Source organism: Leuresthes tenuis, unplaced genomic scaffold (genome assembly GCF_036924035.1).
Source record: "Leuresthes tenuis unplaced genomic scaffold, fLeuTen1.0.hap1 SCAF_23, whole genome shotgun sequence".
NCBI lineage: Eukaryota > Metazoa > Chordata > Actinopteri > Atheriniformes > Atherinopsidae > Leuresthes > Leuresthes tenuis.
The window spans coordinates 22,227,715-22,253,197 of NW_027325377.1; positions in this window are offsets into that span (position 1 = coordinate 22,227,715).

The window sequence follows — 25,483 nt, forward strand, 5'->3', positions numbered from 1 at the left end:
CCCTGGATTAAATATCTCTCTTTTTGCTGTGTCAGGGTGATTGATTCCCAAAGTGGTAGAGAGCCTTTGGCAGGATCTGCTGGATGACAAACTCTTTCTGTGTGCTCACCTCTGAGTAACGCGTGTTGGTGTTTCTTCGGAGATGCAGGGCTGAACGGCACATTAAGTTTAGAAATGTTACAAAGAGAAGTAAAAAGAAAGCAGGCCTGTCCCTGGCCTCATGCATGTTTCCAGATGTGAGATCCTTGTGAGGACCTATCTTCTTTTCTTTTTTTTACTGTCCCTTCCTGTTCTGAAGAGTGTCTCTTCAGCAAGAAAGCTCACATACTCTTAAGTGGACACACACATAGATGCAATCACGCTGTCTGTTCAGCTGCCAAGGCTAAGTGCACTGAATCTGCAAGATCTCTATCAAATTTGCAGACCTACAAAGGGCACTTACTTACTGTGATTGCACGTGCACATGGTTCTGTGCATATTTCTATGCACGGCTTAGTGTGTGTGTGTCAAAGCCCTTGTGTGCTAAACTTGGTCTTATTCCACAGAGTTTGTTAGCATGTCTTTGTACTCAGCCTAAAGACAAACAACTTTTAGCAGATCACATCACATGCTCCTCTGTCTTTGACACACACACACACACACACGCACACACACACACAAACACATGCTGCGGTCTCCTGTCTCTGATTGATAAGATGTCTGCTGAGAGGTCTATCTGATCATTTCAGCATGGTTGTGTTGACTGAGGCTTTGCTTAGCTTAACACTGCCTTCTCTTATCCCTCTCGCATTTCCCTTTTTTTGTTCTGCCCCACTTTCAATCTCTTAATTTAACTTTGCCTCCTTTTTTTGCTGTCAATTATTGGCATATTTGCAACTGTGGCATAGACTGAGATTGGTTTCTTCTTCTTGATTTATTCACTTATTCGACTGCAATCCACTCTGTCACTACCCTGGTTATTCTGGTGCCTGCCTGACTGCAAAATTGGTGATCTGAGAAATGAAGCTCAATTCCGTGATGCTCTCTGTAAGTCACTTTGGATTAGAGCGTCAGCCAGACGCCAAAGATGTAAATCTTCATACAAAGAGCACAAACCTGCAATGGATTATATGAGATGTAACAAAAAAAAGATGGCTAGAGTTCAAAAGATTGTTGTTTTTTTAAAGTACAGTGTTTGCTGTTACACAATTGTACATCTATATGACTGTATGTATATATGTGTGCACTGACCCACTTCAGTTGAGAATTGGCTGCATACTGTACTTACCTTTCAGGTCCGTTACATCCTATTTGAGAACTTATATATCTTAAGTTATATGTGGAACGCAAATAGAATTGTGGCGCTGGCAAGACTTGTATAAAGTCACTGCAAAGCATGAATTGAGGTGGGAGGAAATGGAGAATAATACAAAGAGCTAGATGTGGTTGCCTTTTCACCTTTTTTTTTAGACTACATTTCAAAAGTTAGATTTAATTTCTCTTGGTTATTGTATTACATATCTAATAATATTGAGCACACATTCCACATGCCGTCTATATACGAGGTGCTGAGATGTATTAATTGGTAGGGATGCATATGCTTTGTACAGCCCCTAAATATGTATTGCAAAAAACACTCCAGTGGACAACCACTCAGGCATACATTTTCAGCCATTAGAAGCACTGTGGGGCAATGCTTATGCTGGGTGTGGGTGATGATTCTGGTGGTACACACCAAACTAGCGACTTATTAATGTTGGGCCCCTCTGCACCAACACACCTGGAACTGCTTACGGTAAAAACACAGTTTTTAATTTGCCACCAGGACACTAACCGTGAATGTTTGCAGTGTATGGCTCGCGGACAGATGTGTCAAAATTTCACTCTCAAACCTCAATCTGCACAATTAGTGTGTAACTCGAGTTCCTGGCTCCCTTTAAGCTCACAGATATATCAGACAGGCCAGTCATGTTCCCAGATACTGCCTTGATATTGTGTGTGAGGGGTTACCCTTTTTATATTGGACAGTTGAAGCGAGATGTGTTTTTCCAGTAATTGCCATAAACATCCAGGTATGTCAGTCAAGCCAGTCGAGGTCCGAAACACTGACATTTTTTGCCTTTAATTGTATTTTATGATGTCATTATTTTCAAAGGGATCATAAACACATTGATCAGAAGGAGTAGATTTAGCTAATGACATCAGAATACCCTATGGGCAAAGTTTTGTGACTCAATATTAGAGAAATGGAGCTTAAATGTGTTGAAGCCAGCACATTATGACACTCTGTGGTATTGTGCTTTAGTTTATTTTTCCACACAGACTCTGTTGATCTTTCAAACGGTGTGTGGTTTGACTAAAGACGAGTATAATTAATTATGTCCGAAAGCCGTTGCTGTGATCAAATCTTCTGGATTTTTTCCCAGTAGTATTTTCCATGCATGAGAAATACAAACTGATGTTTATCTCTTTTTACACTCTGTCCATTTCTATCAGCTTATATTTTGAATGTTCACCATGACCTGACATACCCATTTGTCTCACCCTTCTGCCTGTCAGCTTGTCAGTACAACCGTTAACTGCTGCCACTCATTATTTTTTTCCTTTAACCCATTTCTGTTTCAGCCTGTGGGACTAGCTCTCCCACACATAAGACAGACTGAGGGATTTTTGCTCACCAGAATGTCAGTGTTCTTCCTTGGCTGCTGCTGGGGGGTTTTCTTTTAAAAGGGGGAGATTTTTGGCGATGCTTTTGCTTTCTTGATAGATGTTTGAGTAATACCCCAAGGCTATTTCACCTCCCCTTCAACTCCTTACCTCTCACCTCTTCCTCTCCGACTCCTGTAGTGATATGACATGCCCTTTAATGTGGCTTTCTCTTCCTCTTTCAGCAATTAAGCTAATTCCACTGTGACAGAAAACACTGGAGGGATCTCCGTAAATGAGGCCCAAATGTGTATACATTAGCCTCAGCACATATGATCAGCAGATAGAATGACAGTGCAGTTTTCCTCTCCTTGTGACCGGGTGAACTACAAAACTATTTCTTTCCATTATCATAAATCCAGCACCATGTGAGACATTATATCGTATTTCAGTGGCAAGCATAATAATCTAATAAATGTTTAAGTAACTGTTTCAAATTTATGTCAAATATTGTTTATAGTTGTACAAAATCAAACTGTTTTTCTTTCTCAGCCTTAAACCATAAAAACATTTTTAGCAGTTAATCAGGACATTACCATGTCTCCTTTACTTTTTAAGTCTGTGTTGTGTGTTTGTAATATTTCATTATTATGAGGACCAATGGTCCACTTTATTCCTTTCATGTCTTTAAGCTTTATTTTACCAGGAAGTCCCACTGAGATCATTGAAACATAAATACCAAATTACGTGTCAGTCCGTTCAGATATTGTTGACTTGGAGATCTCACTGAAAACAATACATGTGAATCCAACGGGGGAATTAAATAAAAGCTCATGGGGTTGCTGCCAAAGACTGCTGGACCAACCCATTCTAATTTCCAGTTTGTTACATACTGACACTTGGTTGAGAGCCATTTGCATCAATTTGCGATTCACAGGGAACTTCTCTACTGCTGCATATCACCAGTTAGATTTTGTGGTGGTAAGTCAGCATCTTTACATGACACCAGGGAAATAAATAAATGGATTAATGAATAAAGAAATAATATTACATAAATATTTAGTGTTAGTTTGACCAAAACTGGACTTTAACAATACATGTTAACCTGTTTAGGTGAGATCAAACAAAATCCAACTTCTCAAAGTCAGACAAACAAAACCAAATACTGAGGTTGGGGTTGAATCATGCATGTGAATAAATGTTGAACTACACTTAGCCTAGGTGCAGTGCACATGCTCCACAGTTCCCGTCGAGTACACTGACGAAAAAAGCCTATTAAGAAGGCATATTTACTCATGGTTACTTAAATGCTCTAATAAAATCCTGAAAAAGATCAAAAGTATTTCAACCACACGGAAAAATTAACCATTCAAGTACTATACTGTACTCTTTGTTAGGCTTTAAAACTTGGTTAAGGTTATTCATTAACGGTCTTTAGTTAAGACTAGGCATTAAAAATGTACTTTATCAAAAAGAACGTATTTATTTATTTTACAGAAAGCTTGCCTAAAGTTTCCATGTTGTCATGGTGATTTGTCCAGAAAAATTTACATTCCCTGCCCTAGAAATCCTGCATGTCCAAAAGTGTCACTCTGGGGGTACCCTACACATTCAGAACCAACAGAGCAGCCTCCCAACCAAGCACCAGTACATGACAAGTTGGGCGTGAGAATAACTTGGTGGGATTTATCCTCTGGGGATCTTGGATGTCTCTTGTATATGTAACCCAAGTATTTTCCTTTAAATCGATGCGGCAAAAATGGAAACAGTGAATCACATGATGCTCCCATGACTTGAAGGAAGACATTTAATGTGAAAAACATGAGCCCACTTGCCTGAAGTGGAAAAAGAGATTGGCAATTATGAATTATACAATAGACAAAGTTAGAATTGAATGAGAAAAGCATTTTCATACACAGAAAATGTCGTATTGTGGCTTCTGCAGTTTGAAATGTGTCACTAAATTATTTTTCCATGTCTGTATCCTTTGTTTCTCTCTTCCCTCTAAACTTCTTCTCTTCCCCTTTCCCTCCACACAGATATATGTATTTTTTTACATCTTCTGTTTCCTATTTAAGTTCTGTCAAGCAGACATGACCTTTCTGTCACCACACATATTATTGAAGCCATACTTGAAATTACACTGACCCAATGCATATATGCACCTCATCCGGAAGTTCAACTGTTAAATAAATATTAAGACATTTCTGCTGACTGATTCCAAGTTCAACATACAGAACAGGACGATGACGTCTACTGTACTGACTCTACTTAAGTTCTTGCTTAATCAGTCTCCAAGCTGGGTGGCTTCTTTGACCATATCAAAGGAAGAACATCTGAAAACACATATTGTATCTAGCATGATGACTGCAGACACTTTGGAACAAATTCTGCAATTGAAATAAATTTGGTCAGTTGTAAAAGGGTTAGAGGGTAATCCATGGTGTCCTACACCTACACATCAGTGCAAATTTTGAATATATGACAGCAGTCACACTTTTTGTTCCATCCATACAACAAAATAAGTGTAAGTGGTCTGAAAGTATAAGTGGGTCTGCCGGGTTGATGGTTGACTACTTTATTATTCTCAGTTCCAGGATTTTAACAGCAAAGTGTAGCATTTAATTGACAGATTGGGCTGTAGCAAAGTATTATTCCTGAGACATCCCAAATTTTACAGATTACCTTGCAACCGGATTTTGTTACTGCCCCATTCCAAGTAAGCAACTAGAAAAGGGTATTTCTCAAGAATTTTTAACCATTTTCCACCATCTGAATCTTAAAGTTGGATTATGAAGATACTCATATGGACTCTTACATATGACAAAATGTATGACATGTGGAGCTTTATGGAAATCTGAAGCAAAACATCTTCTGCTGAAAACCATTTTCTTTGATGTCATATCAACACAGATTATCTCACACTGGTGTTGTAACTCTATCAGTCTTCATCTCTCATTAGGTGTACAAAATGACCTCTGACCCATGTCTGCTGACTCGCTCCAAGGGTTGTGTGTCTGGGGTGTAAGATGGAGCCAAAAAGCTCACTAAAAGTGAGATAGTTATCATTTTAAAGTGACTAGATGATGGATTGGGAGTATGTGTGGGTCATGCTGGGAAAACTGCCCATCAATAAAACTGCTGAAAGTAAAGAAAAAATATTCTACTCACTTTGCCTATTTTAGCACTTTTTTTCTAAGCTTCATTCCAAACACATAGTTCTGACTGCATTTGCCTGTTGTCGTTGTAACTCAAGGTCTGATAATCCACTTGACAACTGACCATAAACTTTGGAGTGTGTGGCCGCCATGGTGGCTGCTACGGCTACATCTGTGATGTGTGACATTCCTGCCATACCAGACGATCATGCAGACGAGGAGACGCAGGGAGAGAGCAAGGAGAAGGAGCTAAAAGGTTTTGAGGAGAAAGATCAGCCCTTAGGATGAAAGTCACAAGCCTGATCCCTGATCCCACAAGTCTGTCCATCCTCCCCTTTTCTTAGGAACATGAAGTAAATTTGAAAAGTGCATTTGGTTTAAATGCACTTATCTTAGGGAACAAAGGGGTAAAGAGACCAGTCTTATTTCTAAAGTCAGTCCAGAATCAAGTGACTGCAGCAGTCACATATTATTGGGCTGTAGTTGGCATTGATTGAAAGCAACACCCAGGCACATATGTTATGTTTCCATAAGGGTTCTGCTCTAGGAGGTGCAAGAATGTGGACAGCTCCCTTTTCTTTACAAAAATGCATGTTTACCAACTATGACATAAGGTTTCTGAAAATGACAGCTACAATTTCTGGACAAAAAGAGTCGGGATCAATCAATTTTACCTATCTGCTAGGCAGCTGTAAGCTAAATCTCAGTCTCTGTGTTTTCGCTGACATCTGGGCTCCAGTCAAAAGTGTCAGTCAAAACTAGCCTAATTGCCTAAGAAAGTCATGTTTATTATTAACAGTGGTATAACATAGCACGACAGCTACAGTATAACACTCAGAGTTTATGGTTTTACTCAGTATGTCTGGGTTTTCTGTGTACACTGTCGGCTTTAGCCCACTGAAGGGAAATATGCCCCTACTGGAAATGGAAAACGATTTAATTGGCCTGTTTTAGCAGGTCCATATGCATTTTTTAAAAAGAAAACAGTTTAAACATGCTACCCCTGGCATGAAAACAGCACAAGTAAAACTGACTCATGGGGAATAATGGTTGACATTTTTCCGTATGAAATAGGTACCCTTTCAAGAGGTGAACACAATCTAATCAGACACTGATGTGTTGACTTATGCATGTTTTTGATCGAGTCCACTTATTAATACAAGCTAGTTTATTATTTTCTCCCATTCTATTGTGGTGAATTACCTTTAGTGCTCTGGGAGCTACACATGAGCTCTCAGAAGCTAAATTATGTCCAACTAAAGTGTGGACAGTGTTGTAAGGACTCTTGTAGAAGTAGCTATTCACATCAGCGCATCACAGTGTGAAGCTTTCTGCTGGATATTCACATTCCCAGCTGGGAATGCAAGGCAGGAGGTGCAGGGTGTCTCAAGCACATAGAAAGCGGCATGATGCAAATATTGTTCTGTTGAAATTGCAGTGTTTTGTTTACTACACATTGAGAATAACACATGAGGGTCTTTATTGTGTTGATATGGGTACCGCAAGTATCTGCACTCAATACCATGGACAGAGCAGAAAGTAACATATGGGTCAACAGAAAGGACATACTTACTGGAAAGCATGCACATTCACTCTCATAGCAGCAGCAAATGCTCTGGAATATTTGCTGACATGTTGGAATATTGTCTCGCCCGCTGATGTTCCAGGGATTTTACAAGGGAGCTGGTCATACAAACTCTGCAATAAGTCCAGAGCAAATGTTGGGAACATTTGGGTTGTCACATGCCATGATCACTAGAACATTTCAGCACTCTAGCATATGTGAGAAAAATACTTCCCTGACTTCTTTTACTATATCTGTGTAATTTCTACACACACGATTAACAAGCAGTTTGATAAACTATGTCGAAATTCCCATAATTGCTTCTATTTCACGTTACTCGTCAGTCTAGTTTGTTTCATTTTATTTTGTTGATCTTCCAAATCCCTCATGGCTTCTTAAAGTTGTCAAGCATCTTAAAACAATTTTGGGCCTAATGTTGGAAAGGACAAATAAGCAAATTATTATTTTTTCTTTCTTACCGTTAAGGTGCTGCTTGAAAAACAGTTGATACGGGGTAATGAAACTGGAGTAAATAGGAACCCAAAACATAGGAGGAAAACACATTTATCCATATCGTGTCTGTTTTGTAACTTAAACCAAGGAGCCAAACACATGCACATATGCAAGTGCACACACATACCTCTCAGCGGTCAGATTTATGACATCCTCCAACATAAGAGAGACAGATTGTAGTGCATAGTTGTGTGAATGGGAAGATGAATGGTGAAGTTAAAAAGCAACACACAGAGGGCACAGATGACATTGTATGTCTTACCCAGCCTGGCTATGTGTCTGCTGCCAAGTTATATGCATCAGACGGTGTTTTTTGTTCTTGTTGTACCACGATCACTTTATGAGCGTGCAGTGTTTATGGTTTGGTGTTCTTTTTGCTGCTTCAGTAGATCCAGGCAAAATGTTTCTGCGTCACAGTCTTTGCTGATGAATTTGATGGCTCATAGTTCGCAAGTAAAACCAGGCAATTCATAGAGAAAATGATGCCATTTGTTGTAATAACATTGTGTTAACTCTGATCTGATATCAGTAAAACCTGTTTTCATCATCAAGGTTTGTTTCCTCTACAGTATCATGCTAATCTGCTACAAAACATGTCTTTATTGATTTAAAGCGCTCTCAGGTATACTGTTAACCTTTACTTTTCTGCTTTCTAAAAACTACATCCTCTTTTGGGAAGGAGAACCACTTCCTAAATCAAGGCAATAAAAAGTTCACTGTCTTGTTTCTGGCATTTTCCACTAACCTTTCTTCTCTCTCCCACTGTTTTTATTTTTTTTTCCTCTCAAGCTCTAAATTGTCTCATCTTTATCCACTTTGCTCTCTGTTATTCTCCCTCTCTTTCTTCTTTTCTTTTTTCTTTCATAGTTAATCTTGCACAAAAGCTAGATGTTTCTGGGCAGAAGCTGAGTGGTCACAGCCGACTGAAAGGAGGAATTACTGCTCTCCAAAGTGTTCTGCAATGAGCCTTTCCACACTTAGTCAGAAAAACAGGAGGAGGTCTGGACCAGTGTGAAAAGTATTTTCACAACGTTTCATTGTTAGTCATAACGCTTGAAAACAAGAAAAAAGAAAACACTTACATATTGGTCATCCAACTGGGTTCTCGTTCACTTATGTGTTACAATGAGAATTGAATAGGAGCCAGATTCCTGTGGTGGGATGTAGTTTACAAAACTACCATTAGACATCCATACTGCAATACAGTTTCCCCCTGATTCAGAAAGAAATTTAGACAATTACAGTGGCCTGCTTTGCCATTCCAAATGCCTTGGGAGCCCGTATTATTCCAAATCATGTATGAAATGTAACAAGATATTTATTCCAAAACATTTCCAGTAGCCACTTCTCAACACTTACACTTCCCACAAGCATCTGTTGAACAACAGAAAAAAAAGGCGGATGGTGGACATAAGACTGAACTCCATGTTCACACGGCAAGCAACACTGTCATCCATCACCAAGTCAGTGAGAGTCTGTTCACTTCTTTCTTCAACTCAACCCACATTTAGTTTACAAATTGATCTTACATTTTCCATTCAGTGGGAAATCTGATCTCGGAATATCTTTGTTTTCCTAATTTACTTTCATCAAAGAGTTAAACAATATGGTTAAACATATTGGAATATTAAGAAAAGAAAAAACGTCTTAAAATCAAGTTTAAAATAATAAAGAAAAAAGGTAAATTTCACTAAAGAAATTTGATTAACAAAAACACACGTTAGACATAGTCATGTATTTAACAAAAACTGAGCAAAATGCAGGTAGAGAGTGTGAAAAACTATGCATATCCTTACTTTCTTTAGTACCAGTTTGCTGTATGAGAGCATTAGGGTTTGTTGAAGAAAAAAAAAAGAAGCTGAAGAATAAATAGCATCCACACTGATTTAGAAATGCAATCACTGCTGCCCATATATCTAAGAAGGGTTATGAGGCCAATTCCTGACAATATGGAGTACATCATTCTACAGTGAATTTAGTTATTTGCAAGTGGAAAACATTCAAGACAGTTTTGAACCTTCCCAGGAGTGGGCGCCTCGCCAAGTTCACCCCAAGGTCAGACAATGCTCAGAGAAACTGCAAAAACCCAATGGCTATATCTAATACTCTACAGGCCTCAGTTAGTATGTTAAATGTCAAAGTTCATGACAGTACAATTAGGAGGAGACTGAAGAAGTACGACTTGTTTGGAAGGTTGTCCAGGGGAAAGCCTCTTCTCTCTAAAAAGAACATGGCAGCACAGCTTAAGTTTGCAAACCAAAAGACTTCTGGACAGATGAGACCACAATGGAGATCTTTGGCTAAAATAAGCCGGGCCACTTTTAATGGAAACCAAACACAGCATATCAGCACATAACTATGATTTTAACTATCAAACACAGCTGTGGAGGTGATGATTTGGGCAACCACAGGACCTGGGCACCTTGCAGTCATTGAGTCAACCATGAACTCCTTTGTATTGCAAAGTATTCTAGAGTCAAATGTAAGACCATCTGTCTGACAGCTAAAGCTTGGTTGAAAGTGGGCCGTGCAGCAGAACAATCATTTGAGGCACAGCAGCAAATCAACCACAGAGTGAAGAAATAAAAAAAGGATCAAGGTCTTGCAATGGTCCAGTTAAAGTCCAGACCTCAACGAGATTTACATGCAGTGGTGGAAACTTAAAAGAGTTGTGCATAAAGGAATGCCTACAAACCTCAAGAGCTTACTTGTAGCTTAGCATAAATACTGCAACTATTCTCTTTGACTGTTAGCAATAGCAAATAACTCATGGTACAGCCATGAGTTATGAGCCATGTCATTTTTTGTTTGTTTTAGCATTTTATATGGTGCGAAGTACAGCATGCTTTGGAATCTTTTTTTAGACTGCAAGAATAAGCCAATGTTCCTGGCCTCTACTTCGTTTTACCTCCTGTGAATGAAGGATGAGCTCTTAGATGTGATCATAGTCTTTCAGTGAGGCAGTGTTTTGCTAGGTATATCTGATCTATCTCAAAATTTAGAAATATCTCCATGAACCCATTCTACGAGATGCTAATAATTCACATTTAGGGAATTTATCCGTCAGTTGCTGTCATTTATGTTTAGTTTGTTCTTACTTAACTGAAAATTTATTTGGACATTTGTGTGACTTGGGAAGTTTTAGGAATCTAGGCGCCTTGATATCAACTCCATTTGTATTTTTGCTGAAATGTTTGACAGTTGCAAAGGAAGCAGCTTTTTTGGTCATTCATAACTAACTTACCTCAACAAGACAGCCGAGTCTCTCTGACCTGGCTGGGGTTTTCTAGCATGTTGTTAACTAGAAAGAAAGTCACTGGACATCCCCTATCAGCAAATCACAGAGATAATGGCTACATTAGCAGCATTTAAGACACAGAGATAAGTGACTACATTCTGCATTTGTCTGCAATGTGGCACCGGTCCAGACAAGGAGACAGCTTGGGCAAGTTACAGTGAGAGCTAAAACTTTACCCCCCCCTCCTCAGACATCTTGATTTTCACAACAAACTCCTGTATTTCCGTCACATTTTTCACATCCTACATTCTTCCTCCCTTCACTCCTCTCCTCCACTTTTACCCTTTTTATATCCTTAATGTGTTTTGTATATTTGTCTTATTCTTAGTTCAGCAGAAAAAAGGTAGAACAGGCATTTTAACACACAAGTTCACAGTGTGAATCCAAGTGGGACTTGCACTTCATATGGGTATAGTTATATTGCCCACATTCTGCTGGCTGACGCCACTGTAACTGTAATGTAATGCTTAGGTAATAGCTGCCTGCACATGCCATGCCCACACATTGATAAGAGCACATCTACAGATGAATGATGTATGTGATAAGACTATCAAGGTCAGAACACAGTGTCTTTGTTTAATTATCCAACTTTTTACAGTAAAAGATCCTGTGCAGGTAACTCTGAGGTCAGCGTGAGGCCTGTGATTCCTGATCTCTGACTAATCACGTGTGTGTGTATATGTTGAAGTAAAGGTACATAAACTCTCAAGTCTGTACCCACAGCTGGAGTCATTGCACTTTGTTGGGGGAAAAACATTAGTAAATCCTACCAAAGCAGACCACATCCTCTTCACCCTAAAGCCCTGCAGGTAATAAGAGGGAAGGTTGTGGAAGGGGATAGGAATACTTAAAATATAGGGCCAGCAGGAGATGATATGAGTGAACATCCGTGGGAACAAGATAGCAAATATAATTGAAATAGGCTTTACATTACAGCAGACAATGCTTTGCAACTAACAGGATCACTAATCAGTATTTGAGAGCATGACAACTTCTGCAGCCTGACTATATTATTAGAATGTCACTTTAACATCCAACTAGTGTTTTGTAAAAATACAGATTGACACAGATTGATCCAGTTTACAACTAAGCCACTGCTTAATCTCACACCAGTTGGGGTTTCAGAAGCCAAAGAATCAGATGCTCTCAGCCAAGAAAACTGGTTCAACAGCAACCATTTGTGGTCTATAGCCCCAGAAACATTCTTATTCCCAAATTGTCACATTCTGCCTGTTTGTCAAGAGCCTCCTGCTTCAGTTTCCATCACATGGGGTTCTTTTTTCTTTATTTCATCTTTCTTTACATTAATACTGTACTAATTTGTTAGGCATTGAAAGCACTTGGTTAAGGCTAGATATACACAAATACAGAATAAAATACATATTACACCAAAAAGCTTCTGCAACATTTATTACTGTTGCTGCTTTATGGTGGTTCTCAAGCTTGCGGATGCAAAAAAGTTTCTTTGAAGGTTATAAACTGAAGGGATGAAATGAGACTCCCACCTGCTCGAGTAAGTCTTGCATTAGTGGAAAGTGGCTATCAGTGACCCCAATTGACAAGACGTCAATACCTGTCAAACACTACAACACATACATAAGTTTGCCAACAGCTCTGTGATTTTTTAAGTAAGAATGTCAGAACCGCAACCAATTTGATGAACATTTTATTGTGTGGCGTGTATTTGAACTTGTGTGGTGTGTATTTGGACTTGTGTTGCTTAATCTTTGAGACAAGCGTATATTACTGGCAGGATCAACCCAAGGTACCAGAGGTAGCCCCTTTGCAGGGGGGAGACTACTCTGTAATCATTAGCAGAGACAATCTCAAGCAATCCTCTGAGAAGCTACAAAAAAAGAAATATAAATTTAACAGGGGCTGGGTAGTGTCACCAGGGGATGGCAGGGGATGTTGCTTGAGGCTGTAATTCAGTAAAAGGAGTAGTTGTGGGGTATTGTATGACATATCTGGGAAGATGGCGGTTGTTTGTCGACACAGACCAGAAAAACTTGGTGAATTATTTAAAGCTTCGCCAGGCTAGACACGATTTTCAAATGTGTTTTCATTCTTTTGGTCATAGTTTTGATTTATTCTTTTTAATTTACATTTTCTAAATTTAAATAAAAAACAATTATGGAAGCCATGCGAGAGACGATGCTAATATGCTGCATCTGTAGCTGATATAATCACAGCGTTCTCTTCTTCAGTTTCCATTTGATAATTAGCACCAAATGTAAAGCACAGCTGAATCTGATGGAAATGTTATTGCTATTGTAGATATTTTGTCATAAACCACAGTATTATGCAAGCCAACTTTTGAAATGTTGATGGTGTCATATGAAAGGTAAGGGGTTTCCAAAACTAATAAGAAAAAATAAACATCTCAAGGGGGAACATGAGCATATGTGCCAAATTTCAAGACAATCCATTGAATAGATGTTAATCTGTCACTGAAAGCCACAACTGTCAAACTCATGTTGATGCCAGAGGAGAAATCAGTGATTCACCAAAGTCAATAAGATCTGTCTTGGAAACACAAATGCTTGCACACCACTGAAATGTTTGGATCTTTAACTGTATATGGAGCATGGAAGGCAATAAATAAGTTGTAAACATAACACTAGCATGCATTAGTATCTTCTTACAGAGCTGAATATTTTTAGTAAACAGTTAATACGCTGAATAACAGTGAATTATGAGATTTCATATATGAATGTTAGCAATATATGTACTTCTGTTTCTTTTTGTATTGATCACAATCATTATGAATTCTGCATTCAGCAGCCAGCCACTCACTACAGTGGGTTTTTGTTAAGTGAAAATAAACAGAAAGAGAAAGAAAAAATCACAGCAGCATGTCAAAGGACACCACTTCAGAGGCTCTACTAACGTTCACAAAATGGCTGCCACTTACATCTTGGATATGAGAACAGGTTGGATTATGATGGTGCTAGATGAAAAGTAATGCCGTTCATGAGGATCCGTTTATCTGCGCAAGTTTCAAGACATCAGATTGTTTAGATATATTATTTCAGTTCAAACCCTCTTTGATGCGGTGCACATTCTCAGCACAGTTACTGTAATAAATAAACTACTGTATGCAAAACAAATACGCACCGTCCCAAACAACACAACAAAAGCATCCTTTTCAAGAGTATAGAGTTGCAAACAGCATTGCATACAACTAGCAAGCATCCAAAGGATTTGATTTAATTTCAGAGAGAGAGGATGCTGTGGCCACATTCTCTTGCGTAAAAAGATTGTGTTAAAACCTCAGTTTGATTTCACGCCTCTTTGGTGTTTCCCTTTAGCTTAGCAGTCTAACATTGTGTCCACATCCTGTCTTTTGAAGCGGGGAGGACAAGAGAAAGCAAGAAAAGAAAAAAAAAGAGATAAAGAGCGCGCCAAGAATATGCTGCTCAGTTCACAAGCAGTCGGAGCTTAGTCGGAGCCGCTCACTGTCCACTTGAACAGCTCTTGGGTTGCAGCCATTAAGCTGTCAGAACTTTAAGCTTCAAACACATCATCAAGGTATGCATATATATAGTGCCAAGATTGTCATATGGAGAAGCACTCATGATCCAACATCATGGTTCTTGTTAATGCTGTTTATAGCACAGCACGATGCAGGTATCCCATTGTGGCTGATATTTTTACAAACAGTAAGTACAGTGAGTGCACCACACGTAGAAATTCTTTGAAACTGCTTCGTCCGACTGAACAGAAATTCAACTTTACCAGTTTGCTGGCATACATTTTTATTTACTGCAGTGAAAACAGGAGTGTAGGTCTGAATGCTTGTTGAGATGAGTTTTCTTTCTGTGGTGAAAGAGATGCCAACTGAGGACAAGGCAGCGGGAAGGAGAGAAGCGCAGAGGAGAGCTGGCTGTTAGCAGACATAATGGGAACCAGACCTGCTGGTAGAGAGGTAATTAAACTACACAGAGCAATGGCGTCACCACTCGTAAACTCTTGAAGACAAGTTTTAACCTCCTAAGTCTTTTCCATGCATATCAGATCTGTAAAAGCTGAATAAGCATAATCTGGAGACAGGATTTAGTTTGATATCATTAATATTAATGTGGAAAAAGGCACACAATGCTTTCTTATTTTGAGTTAAACTATTTTCTCACCAAATAAAACAGTTGTTTGTTTACACACACACCAAAAAAGAAAAAGCTGACTAAATTCTTTTAAATTCTTTTCATTGACTCCTTTCTCAAATTATCACGAGGTATGCTTACCTGGAGTTGCTCTCAGTAACTAACGCTACCTGCCAGGGCACAGGATGCTTTAAAGTACGAAGCATGAAGATGAAATTCGGTTTCAGAACCTCAATGTCAGACATTCTGGTCAGTAAATGCATGTTATTAATACAAGAGAAAAATGATGTGCATCTGCCTGTTGTATTCCCATCACTGCAGTGATGTGACTCATGTGGTTTCAGAAAATGATAAAAAATCATCTGCTAGGGAGCTAGGGAGTGCAGGTCATAAATGTAGTTTGAAATAACAAATAGGAAAAGAAAAGCAGACATGAATATTGTACATCAGGATGAAGGCATCACATCATCATTGATCTACTGCTGTACTTCATAGTAAAGTACGTGCCCTTTAGAAATGTAGAAAGGTCAGGGTTTAAAGAACTGAGGGGAACAGTTGCTTCTAAATATACTCCACAGAAGTGATATTGTTTTACTTGACAGTTCATTAATGTGTGGCCCTTTTCATCACTTATCTTCTCACTGTTTGTAAGTATGATTATACTTTATGTATAATACACTATACATTCATATAGTGTGCAATTATTTTGCAAAAAAAATGACAAAATATGTAAGAAATGTAATAAAAGTTATAGATGAATTAAAACAAATTTAGAAAAAAAGGACTTTCTTATGTTAACGTGATAACGTCAATATTATGAGTTCCAATGGCCACAATTATCGTGTTTTCTCTCATCTGATTTTAGATTCAGTAGATTAATGAAGACAAGCATTCATTGCATTCAAATATGTGACAGATAAGCTCTACTTCCTGTAAACCACTTCCTTTTATATAGATACATGCATGATGAAATGATCACTATAACACTCTAATAGGCACAAGGGCCAGTTTTCTGCATAATCTTTGATAAAGTGCTGATTCCTAATTATACAGTACCTACAATCACTTATGCAGAACTTTCAATTGTTTTTCACAGTGGTGCTTCAGTACTTTCAAGTGAAATCCTTTCAAGTGAATACTTTTGCCAGTGCTGACATATTGTCGGCTTTAAACGATGAGGCTGACCCGATAGACTCAGACAGCAGATTAGGGCTGTCACCACACCTTGAACCTATCGGTGCTTTTTCCTCATAACTCAGGAAACGTGTTTGACAGATTCTGTTGATAACGTATCACGTAAGCTTAAAATTACATTGTCAAAGTATTCCAGCTATTAAAGTAATCTCTTGTCCAAATGCACAAAATAACCTAGATCTGAGAGACCCACAGAATGTCCTGACAGAGATTGAGTTTGCTGGACCACCTGTCAATTTTTGTTACACAGACGTGTAAAGACGTGCACAACTGATTCAAATCAAGGAAGCAGTGCTTCAAAATCTGAGACAAAAGGTCAGTCCACAGCAATTGAAACCTATTGAGCCATGAAGCAATAGACTTGCTGTGCTTCAAGTTAATTGTGTCAAGAGGACACCATTGTTTGGACAGATTGTTTGTATTCATGTAATATATCTTTTATTTTTTGTTAATGGACAAACCCTGAAGATCAAACATTGTTTCATTAGTTTATGAAGTGTTTGGACAGAACTTTGCCTTTAGGTGGAATTGATGAAAACTTTATTTTGGGTTGATCGCTTTCGCTTTTCTTCTCCTTCCTGATACAGTCAAACTAAGAGCAAGGATTTCACCCCAAGGCTGTGTATGTGTTTGTGTGTGTGTGTTAGTCAGTCACCCTGAGGAGGATGTCTGGGTTTGGGTGAGCATCGGAGGGGTGCAGGTCATGACCTGCCATGTTGAGCTCTAATTTTGATTGTCATGTTGATAGAGGGGAATGAGACTGGAAAATTAGCAAGCTAACAGAAATTTCAGTGATTGGTGCTGGGGAGTGAGTATGTGTGTTTGAGTGTGTGTGGGGCTGGTGGTGGTGCATGTTTGCATGTAAGAGGGGGCGTTGAGTTATTTTGTCCTGGGGCAAACGGAAACCATTGTTTAAGCCACAGCTCTTCTCTCATAAGTGTTTGCTGTTGTGGGAATGCTGTGGTTTTGGAATCACAGAACAAAAAGTCGGTGAGGTCCAAATAGAAATAGAGACAAAGTGAGGAGGGAGAGAAACCAGATGGGGGGAAGAGAACACCGAGAGAGGGAAAGGCAGATCTACAGAGAGAAGACAAGAAACTATATGAAAAGGGTGCAAGACAAACAAAATAACTGGAAGAGTCAGAAACTAGAGGTGAAACAGATGGTAACAGAAAAAATAGAGTAATAAATATAGTAAAAGTATAAAGGTAAAGGAGCTTGAAAAGAAAAATACAAATTAAAAGAATGAATGGGAGGTGATTCCTCCCATGCCTGTCATGTTTTTCTTTTTCTGTGATCTCTCTTAACCCTGGGCTGTGCATTCCCTCAGGCCAGCCCGCCGTTGGAATTTACAGTCCGAAGGGCCTGGCTGCTAATAAAACACATGTGGGCTTGTAGAGGAATGGCAAGGCACGAGGGCCTGAACAGCCTCTCTCTGTATCTGTGCTCCGACGAAACATTAATTTGAACATCTACCCACTAAACCGTGCTCTCTGTCCTGTCAGTGCTGTACAGGTTTCTGCTTCTCTTCTTGCTGCTGCCGTAACATCTTGATCTTGTAATGAATGATTGTCCAAGTAGATGTAGAGGCATTATGCAACTAAACAGACACTTTTGCAAGCCGGTAATAGAAAAATTGTGGTGGTCTCATAGATTTGTGTGCTTTATTTTGATGTTTTTACATACAGTACAGTGCAAAACTTTGAGCAGTCCTTCATTTGCAGCCTTTTAAAGTCCATGAACCCCAATTTGGCAAAAAGGTTGCCAAATGACACAAGAACTGGACAGAAAATCAGTGGCAACAGCTCTTATGAAGTGATGAATCTTCCCCAGAGCCTGGACCTCAACATTATTGAAGCAGTATAGGTTGGGATTGATTAGTATCATCATGACAAAACAGACCAAAAGGCAGCCAACATCCTAATAAGAGCTTTGGAATGTCTTTCAAGAAGCTTGGAGAACCATTCCTGAAGATTATGACAAGAAAGCCTGTCTAAGGGGGTTCGGGCTGTGTTCAAGAGTGAATGAGGCCAAACGAAATATTGAATTTCAAGCTTGATGGAATTGTCTCTTAACTTATATGCTGCATTTCCAGTGGCTCAAAATGTTTTCACAGTACTGCATATATAAGCACATATACACAGTACACCAATGGGAGCTACTGAATTTTCTGTAGAAGTTTAAAAAATGTACCCATGCCATATTACCTAAGAATGCTTTGATAACTTATTTGCCTACAACAGATTGTAGAGACATAAAAAACAGCCAAAATGACCACTAAAATCCTACATTCTGTTTAACACACATTTGTAGATTGACTCACAAAGGCATTAGGCTGCAAATGTTTCACACACATAATTAATTTATAGAGCAGGAACGCTGGCTAAAGGAAGTAGCCTAATGTCCAAATGAAATTAGTACAGTATGTTGCATGTGCCAGTAACAAAACCCTTCTAATTGAAAATGTGAAAGACCTCTTGTCTTGCTTAACTTCTCTTTGTCTTGTCCTGTTACACTGTTTTTCTCTCTCCCAGTGATTCATCCCCCAGCTGTCCACAAAATATGTCCCGGCTGTACAGAAACACTCAAGGATTATCCCCTGCGTGGAAAAGCTTCCAATTAAAATGTTTTATATACTTGCCTCAGGATGAGTGTGTTACTGACAGAGCATAAAAAAAGTGCCAGCATGCCCATTACATTTGTGTGGTATGGCTTCAAGCAGAGCTCCTGCTTCCAAGTGGGGCCCTTCTGAGTTTTGTGAGACTCCATGGGGTCAAGAAGAGAGAGACAGAGACCCCCATCACCACAGCTTGTCCAACTCAGCCTTTCTCCTCATTAATCTACTGTCCTCGGAGAGCTTGACGAAATGCATGTCTTAGTTAAACAATTAAAGTTAAGCAGTTGGGTGCCATTCTACAGTATATGTCCAATATGGAGTAATCACTTGGATTACAAAGCTCTTGTCTGAAAAGAAAACTTGCTGCTGCCTTGAAAAAGCCCATTTTTGACAATCTGTTGTTAACTGTTAAAATACAGAGTAAAAAAAAAAAAAAAAAGAAATCAAACTTATAAGGTTAGTCAAGTACACTACTTGCTTTTTGACCACATTTGCACAGACAATGAGCGTTACTGGAGGTTTCCACTAGAGGGCCCACTACCATATGAGACTTCCAATAATTGGAGGGGAGTTTAAAGCGCTTATCTTTTTTTGAGGAAAATTCATCTCAGTTGGCAGGTGCCTTATTGAAATCTTTTGCTTTCTTATGAATTTGACAGCTAGCTAGGCTTCTACATCTCACGGGATATTTTGACAAACATTTTGTCACCATGGCGCAGCACTGACAGAGCAGAGTTGCTAGTAATTGTCAAATTAGTCTAAGCTAATCTTTAAAGCCCCTTCTGTTTGTGTACACACAACATTTTGCACAGTCCTAATTTTTGTTGTGAAATATTTTCATTTCTGCAAGTGACGATGAATATAATAGCTGATACTTACCTTATTACAAATCCAGAAAAATTGCATTTTTAGCATTGGATTTGTGGTCGCCAGATAAAAACAACTTAATTCTCAACTTGAGTTATTATTAAAAATTGTACCCTGCTAAGCCAAACAAAGCTAACTTAGTCGTGATTTAACGTTTAAAGATGGGAAACTAAAAACAGCGGCATACTTCAACCAGAAATAAGACTGAAGTCAGTAAATGTGTAAAAGTAATTAGGACTGAAACTATCACATGGATGTTAAACTTTACAGAATACACTGCACTAATGGTCATTACTGCTACAGTGACCTATATTTGAAATGTATTTTCTTTGGACCACATTTACTCAGTCTTAATATAAACTGAAAATGTGCATGATTGCTTGTGATCAGCGTTGTGAGTCAAGACTTTGGAGACCTGTCAAAAGTTTGACAGCCGCCTTGGGGCTCAATTTGCTTTGACATTGAGATATGATCTATAACGTGTCATGTTGTAGGATGTATACAAAGAGATGGCTCAGACAGGGCTTTCCAAACTTCTCTTTTGTTTCTCAGACTGTCCCATATCTTATGGTCATTGAGGCGGGGTTGGGGGTTGGGATGCGACTGGGTTCAAATTAAGGCTAAAGTCTGTATATTATATTGGGAAGAGCAGATAATTACGAAGAGGCTACGGGACATCTTGACAAACTGTCCTAATGAATAGGCAAAAAAATTATAAGACAAAATTGGCAAGCTGAGTAAATCTGTTTTGAATACAAAAATCTCTCAAATGCCCAAAAATGAAAACGTGAAAGTGCAAAGAAAACTTGTTAACACATATTAAAGTAGGACAGAGGCAACATGACATGCTCAGCATAGCTGTGGGTGGGAGGGGGGATGGGGTGAGAGTTGTGCAGAGTGGGGCTTTGCATTTAACATGTAATTGTACTGTATTGTATAAGATTATCAAGGAATGAGGTCATTACATTGTTGAACTACAAAAAAGCTAGAATTGAATGACCGATATGAGTTTTAATGAGAAGACTGTCTCACTAAAATATATAGACTTTCACCTTCTTCTTTTTTAATGGATGACATGTATTGAGATAATGAAAAGTGACATTCTGTATTCATTTGGAACTTTTTTAAAGACTGATTTTACATTTTAGTTCTAAATGGATATCTCTGGATAAAATCCTCTTTGTGGGAAGGAGCAGTCTTAGACACTTAAACTGACTTTTACCCTATTATTGTTTCAGCTGTGTCTGACAGTAAACCTCCAGAGATCCCAGGGAATCGTCTTTCATGTAAAAAGGAAATGGGTATTAAGTTCAGGAAACTTCCCCCTTGTATAATTTATATGTGCTCTTTACTGTCACTGTTTACCTTCTTTGAACATTTACAGTCTCAACTAAAGCATACCAGTGTAAGCCAACCAGTATTGGCATGCTAAGGTATACAGCTGCCCACAGCAAACATTTAAATAATCAGGGAAGTCTGTGATGACATTCTACACAATGGTTTTACCTGAGTTTTAGGTTACAAATTAAGTTGGGAATTCAAGATAACATTATAAAGAACTAATGGAGCTGGTCAAGTGATCCAGAAAGCACATGATACAAAAGAATATATACCAAAAAATAATTTGAAAAATAATATATGTGAGAGTGTATAAGGAAACACAGTAGTCAAAAAATAAAATGTAGGTCAGGCCAGTGTCCACTGGGCATTTCACCAGAAACTCAGTAATGAAGTGCCACACACTGAAGTGCATCAATTCCCAGCTTTCAGCCACTCCTACAAGGGTAAGAAGTGTATGATCCACTTTCATTAAAGTAGTCCAACACAGTCTTACAGATGTTGATTAAACTTTCATTAAATCTAATCTAATGCTAGTCCGAGACACCCCCCCTCCCCCTTTTCTTTCTAAGGATGGACACAAAAATAACTAGAGTCATATTTAATGGAGCCATCACAAAATGAACTGAAAAAGACTGAACAAGGAGGTTCGAAAGGGTGGTTATGGAGTTTCAAACATGGCCATCTGACCCAGTACTATGTGCACTTTCTTTACAGTACATTTCCTTTTGCCCCTCACTCAATGTTTTTGTGGATGTAGGCTTTAAAAACTACTTTTTGGGTTAAGATAAATATCATGGCCTGCCTTGACATACTGTAGATCTTCGCACTTCCAGAAGAATACGGAAAAGGACATGCTGATTTTGTTTAGGCAGGTCAAAGTTGAAGAGGTTTTTCTTTTTTTGAAGTAGCGCTGTGAGTAGTACTTGTGAGTAGTTGGTGTCTTATCTGCAGTAAACGGCAGTCAGAGTGTTCTTTGGTTGGAGAATCAGAAAGTCTCCTTACTGGTGAGCTAAAGATAAAAGCTACTCAGAGTGGGGTCACCAGAGGATGAATTTCCAACACAGGTTAACACTTTCGTCTGACCAAAACTGCTTCTCATAACTGAGCTAAAACACCTAGAAAAAAAGCTGTTGGGGATTGAATCCTTTGGTATGTATATGATCCACCAGGCTTAAATGAACCAGGGAGCTGTGTACATGCTCTTAAGTTTAATCTTCTTGCGTCTTTTTACATACTCCAGGAGAAATGCAGTACTTACATATGCAATGACCTTCCACAGAAAGTTAGAGGCAACAGAATGTGAGCATTTTCTTACTGTCTACAGCATCTCAACACTTTATATACCTCTGTGAATAACTTGTTTCCACACACTCGGGCACGTATACTGGCATAAAGATGGTGGACCAGTTAAATAGCTCAGCTGAGCTCTAGTCAGAGGTTGACTCAACTGCATGTTACCATGCTGAGTGACCACTTATAAGAGCTACACACATATCTCTTTAAATACTGAAATGATGCAGCGTACAGTAGCATATTGAAACTATTGTGCTCCACTGTTAAAAAATGCTAACAGAGCTAACCACAGAGACTCCGGCCACACGTTACAGAGTGGTGCAACAAGAATCAAGACAGTTTTTCTGGATTGATGGAAAAAGAAAAGAGCACTGGCAGTAGAAGAGTGAAGCCAATGTGTGTTCATCAGTAAGCACATCTTTGTTACATCTTTGGTCAAAGCAGTGGGGTCTGCTTCTCCCATCATGCTGCAGAAGTGGCTCGAGCATGCCAACCCTCCATTATTACAAATATAACTGATCAGTCTCCATTATGGAACAGGGCATGAGGAATTATTACCGTGGGGATCGATTAGATGCTTAGTTCCTTAGCTTATGATGTCATGACTGTAAAGCGCTAACTTTATTGTGTTACGATTGTAAATAATTTAATTGGTGGTAGTCCAGGCAATGTTTGTAAACTCTGCTACAACTGCCTCAGTTATTTTTATCTAGATTCCAATGAGCTGGAAAATGATAAAATGATAATGAAAGTCACAATATGCAAAGATGAAGAATGCTAACCTGTCAGAAATTATGTATAAAAAGGCCCCTTTGGTCAGAGTTTTGTTTTCAAAATGCAGGTATTTCTATTCAAAGAAAAGAGATCATGATCAATTAATGCTAAATTTATCATTTCCCTATAAATAAAGGGACAAGTGAAGTTATGCCTCTCCAGTAACCACACTGAAACAATGAAATGTGCACACTGCAAAGCCAACCAGTGAGACAGATCATGATTATAAGAGCAGATGTTTTTTTTTTTCTTTACATAGACCATATCAAATCTGTGAAATATGTATCTGTAAAAACTGCCTCAAGTTAGGGGTGCAAATCTGTACCACAGTTTATAGTATGCTAAAATAAAAATAAATCCTTGCTACAGGTGCTCCTGTCAAACAGCATTTTGACAGTTACAAGCTGAGAATGATGGGCTTTTGGGGCTTTTTGCTGGAGGACAAAAGAAAAGTCACCCAGAGTTCAGGCACCGATTTAAGTTTGTCTGATGTGGCACAATGTGAAAATCTACTCCTGAAAGAAGGGGCACACTGAAACTTAACCCACAAAGTATTCCAGAAAGATGTGCACAGCACTGAAATGCCTGCCATTAAGATCATCCTAATTAGAAATATGAGCGGTTAACTTCAGAATTTATAGTGGATGTGTTGGGGCTATGGAAAAACAAGCCAGAATAAAACCAAATGAACCAAAGGTAAGACATTATTCTGAATGTAACTATTTGTACAATATCCCTCTATTTTTGTTCCTCCTTATCCAGACACACAGCCAACTCAGGAAAGGAATTATGTCCACACACCCAGCATGGCTCCAGAGTCATTAAAGATTGTGAGCTGGGAATGCAAACACCATGGCGTGATATTGACAGTCTGCCAAACCCAGATGTGATTGTGTGGCTTTTATAGTAGCAGCTACTGGGCACAGCAAGAGTACGTTTACCATTAGCCTGCAGAGATCCATTAATAATTACTCCAAATATCTTTTTGCTGCAGGAAGGCAAACAAGAAGATGGGGTTAATGTGTTGCGTGCAACAGTGTGTGTGTCACCCTGCGCTGATTGATTGACTGTATAGCCCCATTTGTTTTGGACAAACGTGACTGTTTGGATTCATCTGATGATGAAACAGACTGTGAAAGCTAAGCAAGTACAAAGCCTAACCTGCTGAATAGAAAATACAAATCTACCTAAAAGACAACCAAAGAGGATGGTGGCACAGAAAATAAGCAAGATTTAGCTATGTTTCAGTATATCATGTCATTATTCACTGAACAAACACTAAACCAAAATGCATAGGTAGTGTGTGACAAACTGATTTCTCCCCATAACTGAGCAGCTTGTAGAGTATAATCACCTTTAGCAGCAATAACTTCAAGAAGTCTTTTTCTGTATGACCTATCAGTTTCTCCCATCATTGTGGAGGAATTTTGACCCCTTTTTTTTAACAATGTTGTTTCAGTTCATTGAAGTTTGCTGGCATTCATGTATGCTCAGCTCTATTAAGGTTCCACCACTGCATACCAGTCTGGTTGAGGTCTGGACTTTGACTGGGTCATTGCAACATCTTGATTATTTTTTTATTGCTGTTGTTGATTTGCCGCTATGCTAGAAATGTTTTTTTTTTTCTGCTGTATAATTCAGTTTCAGCCAAGCTTTTGCTGTCAGGCAGATGGCCTTACATTTGACTCTACAATACTTTGGTATATACTAAATACTTCTGGTATATTCACGGTGGACTCAGTGACTGTAAGGTACCCAGGTCCTGTGGCTGCAAAAAAGCCCAAATCATCAGCCCTCCACCACCGTGCGTAACAGTCAATATGAGGGGTTTGTGCTGATATGCTGCATTTGGTTTTCACTAAACATGTTGCTGTGCATTATTGCCAGAAATTTCCGCTTTGGTCTGGTCTGTCCAAAGCACATTGTTCCATAAGTCTTGTGGTTTGTTCAGATGCAGGTTTGTAAAACTAAGCTGTGCTGCCATGTTCTTTTCAGAGAGAAGAGGCTTTCTTCTGGCAGCCCTACCAAATAAGCAATACTTGTTCAGTCTTTTTCAAATTGTACTGTCATGGACTTTAACATTTATATGCTAACTGAGGCCTGTAAAGTCTGAGATGTTGCCCTTTTCTTGTGTTT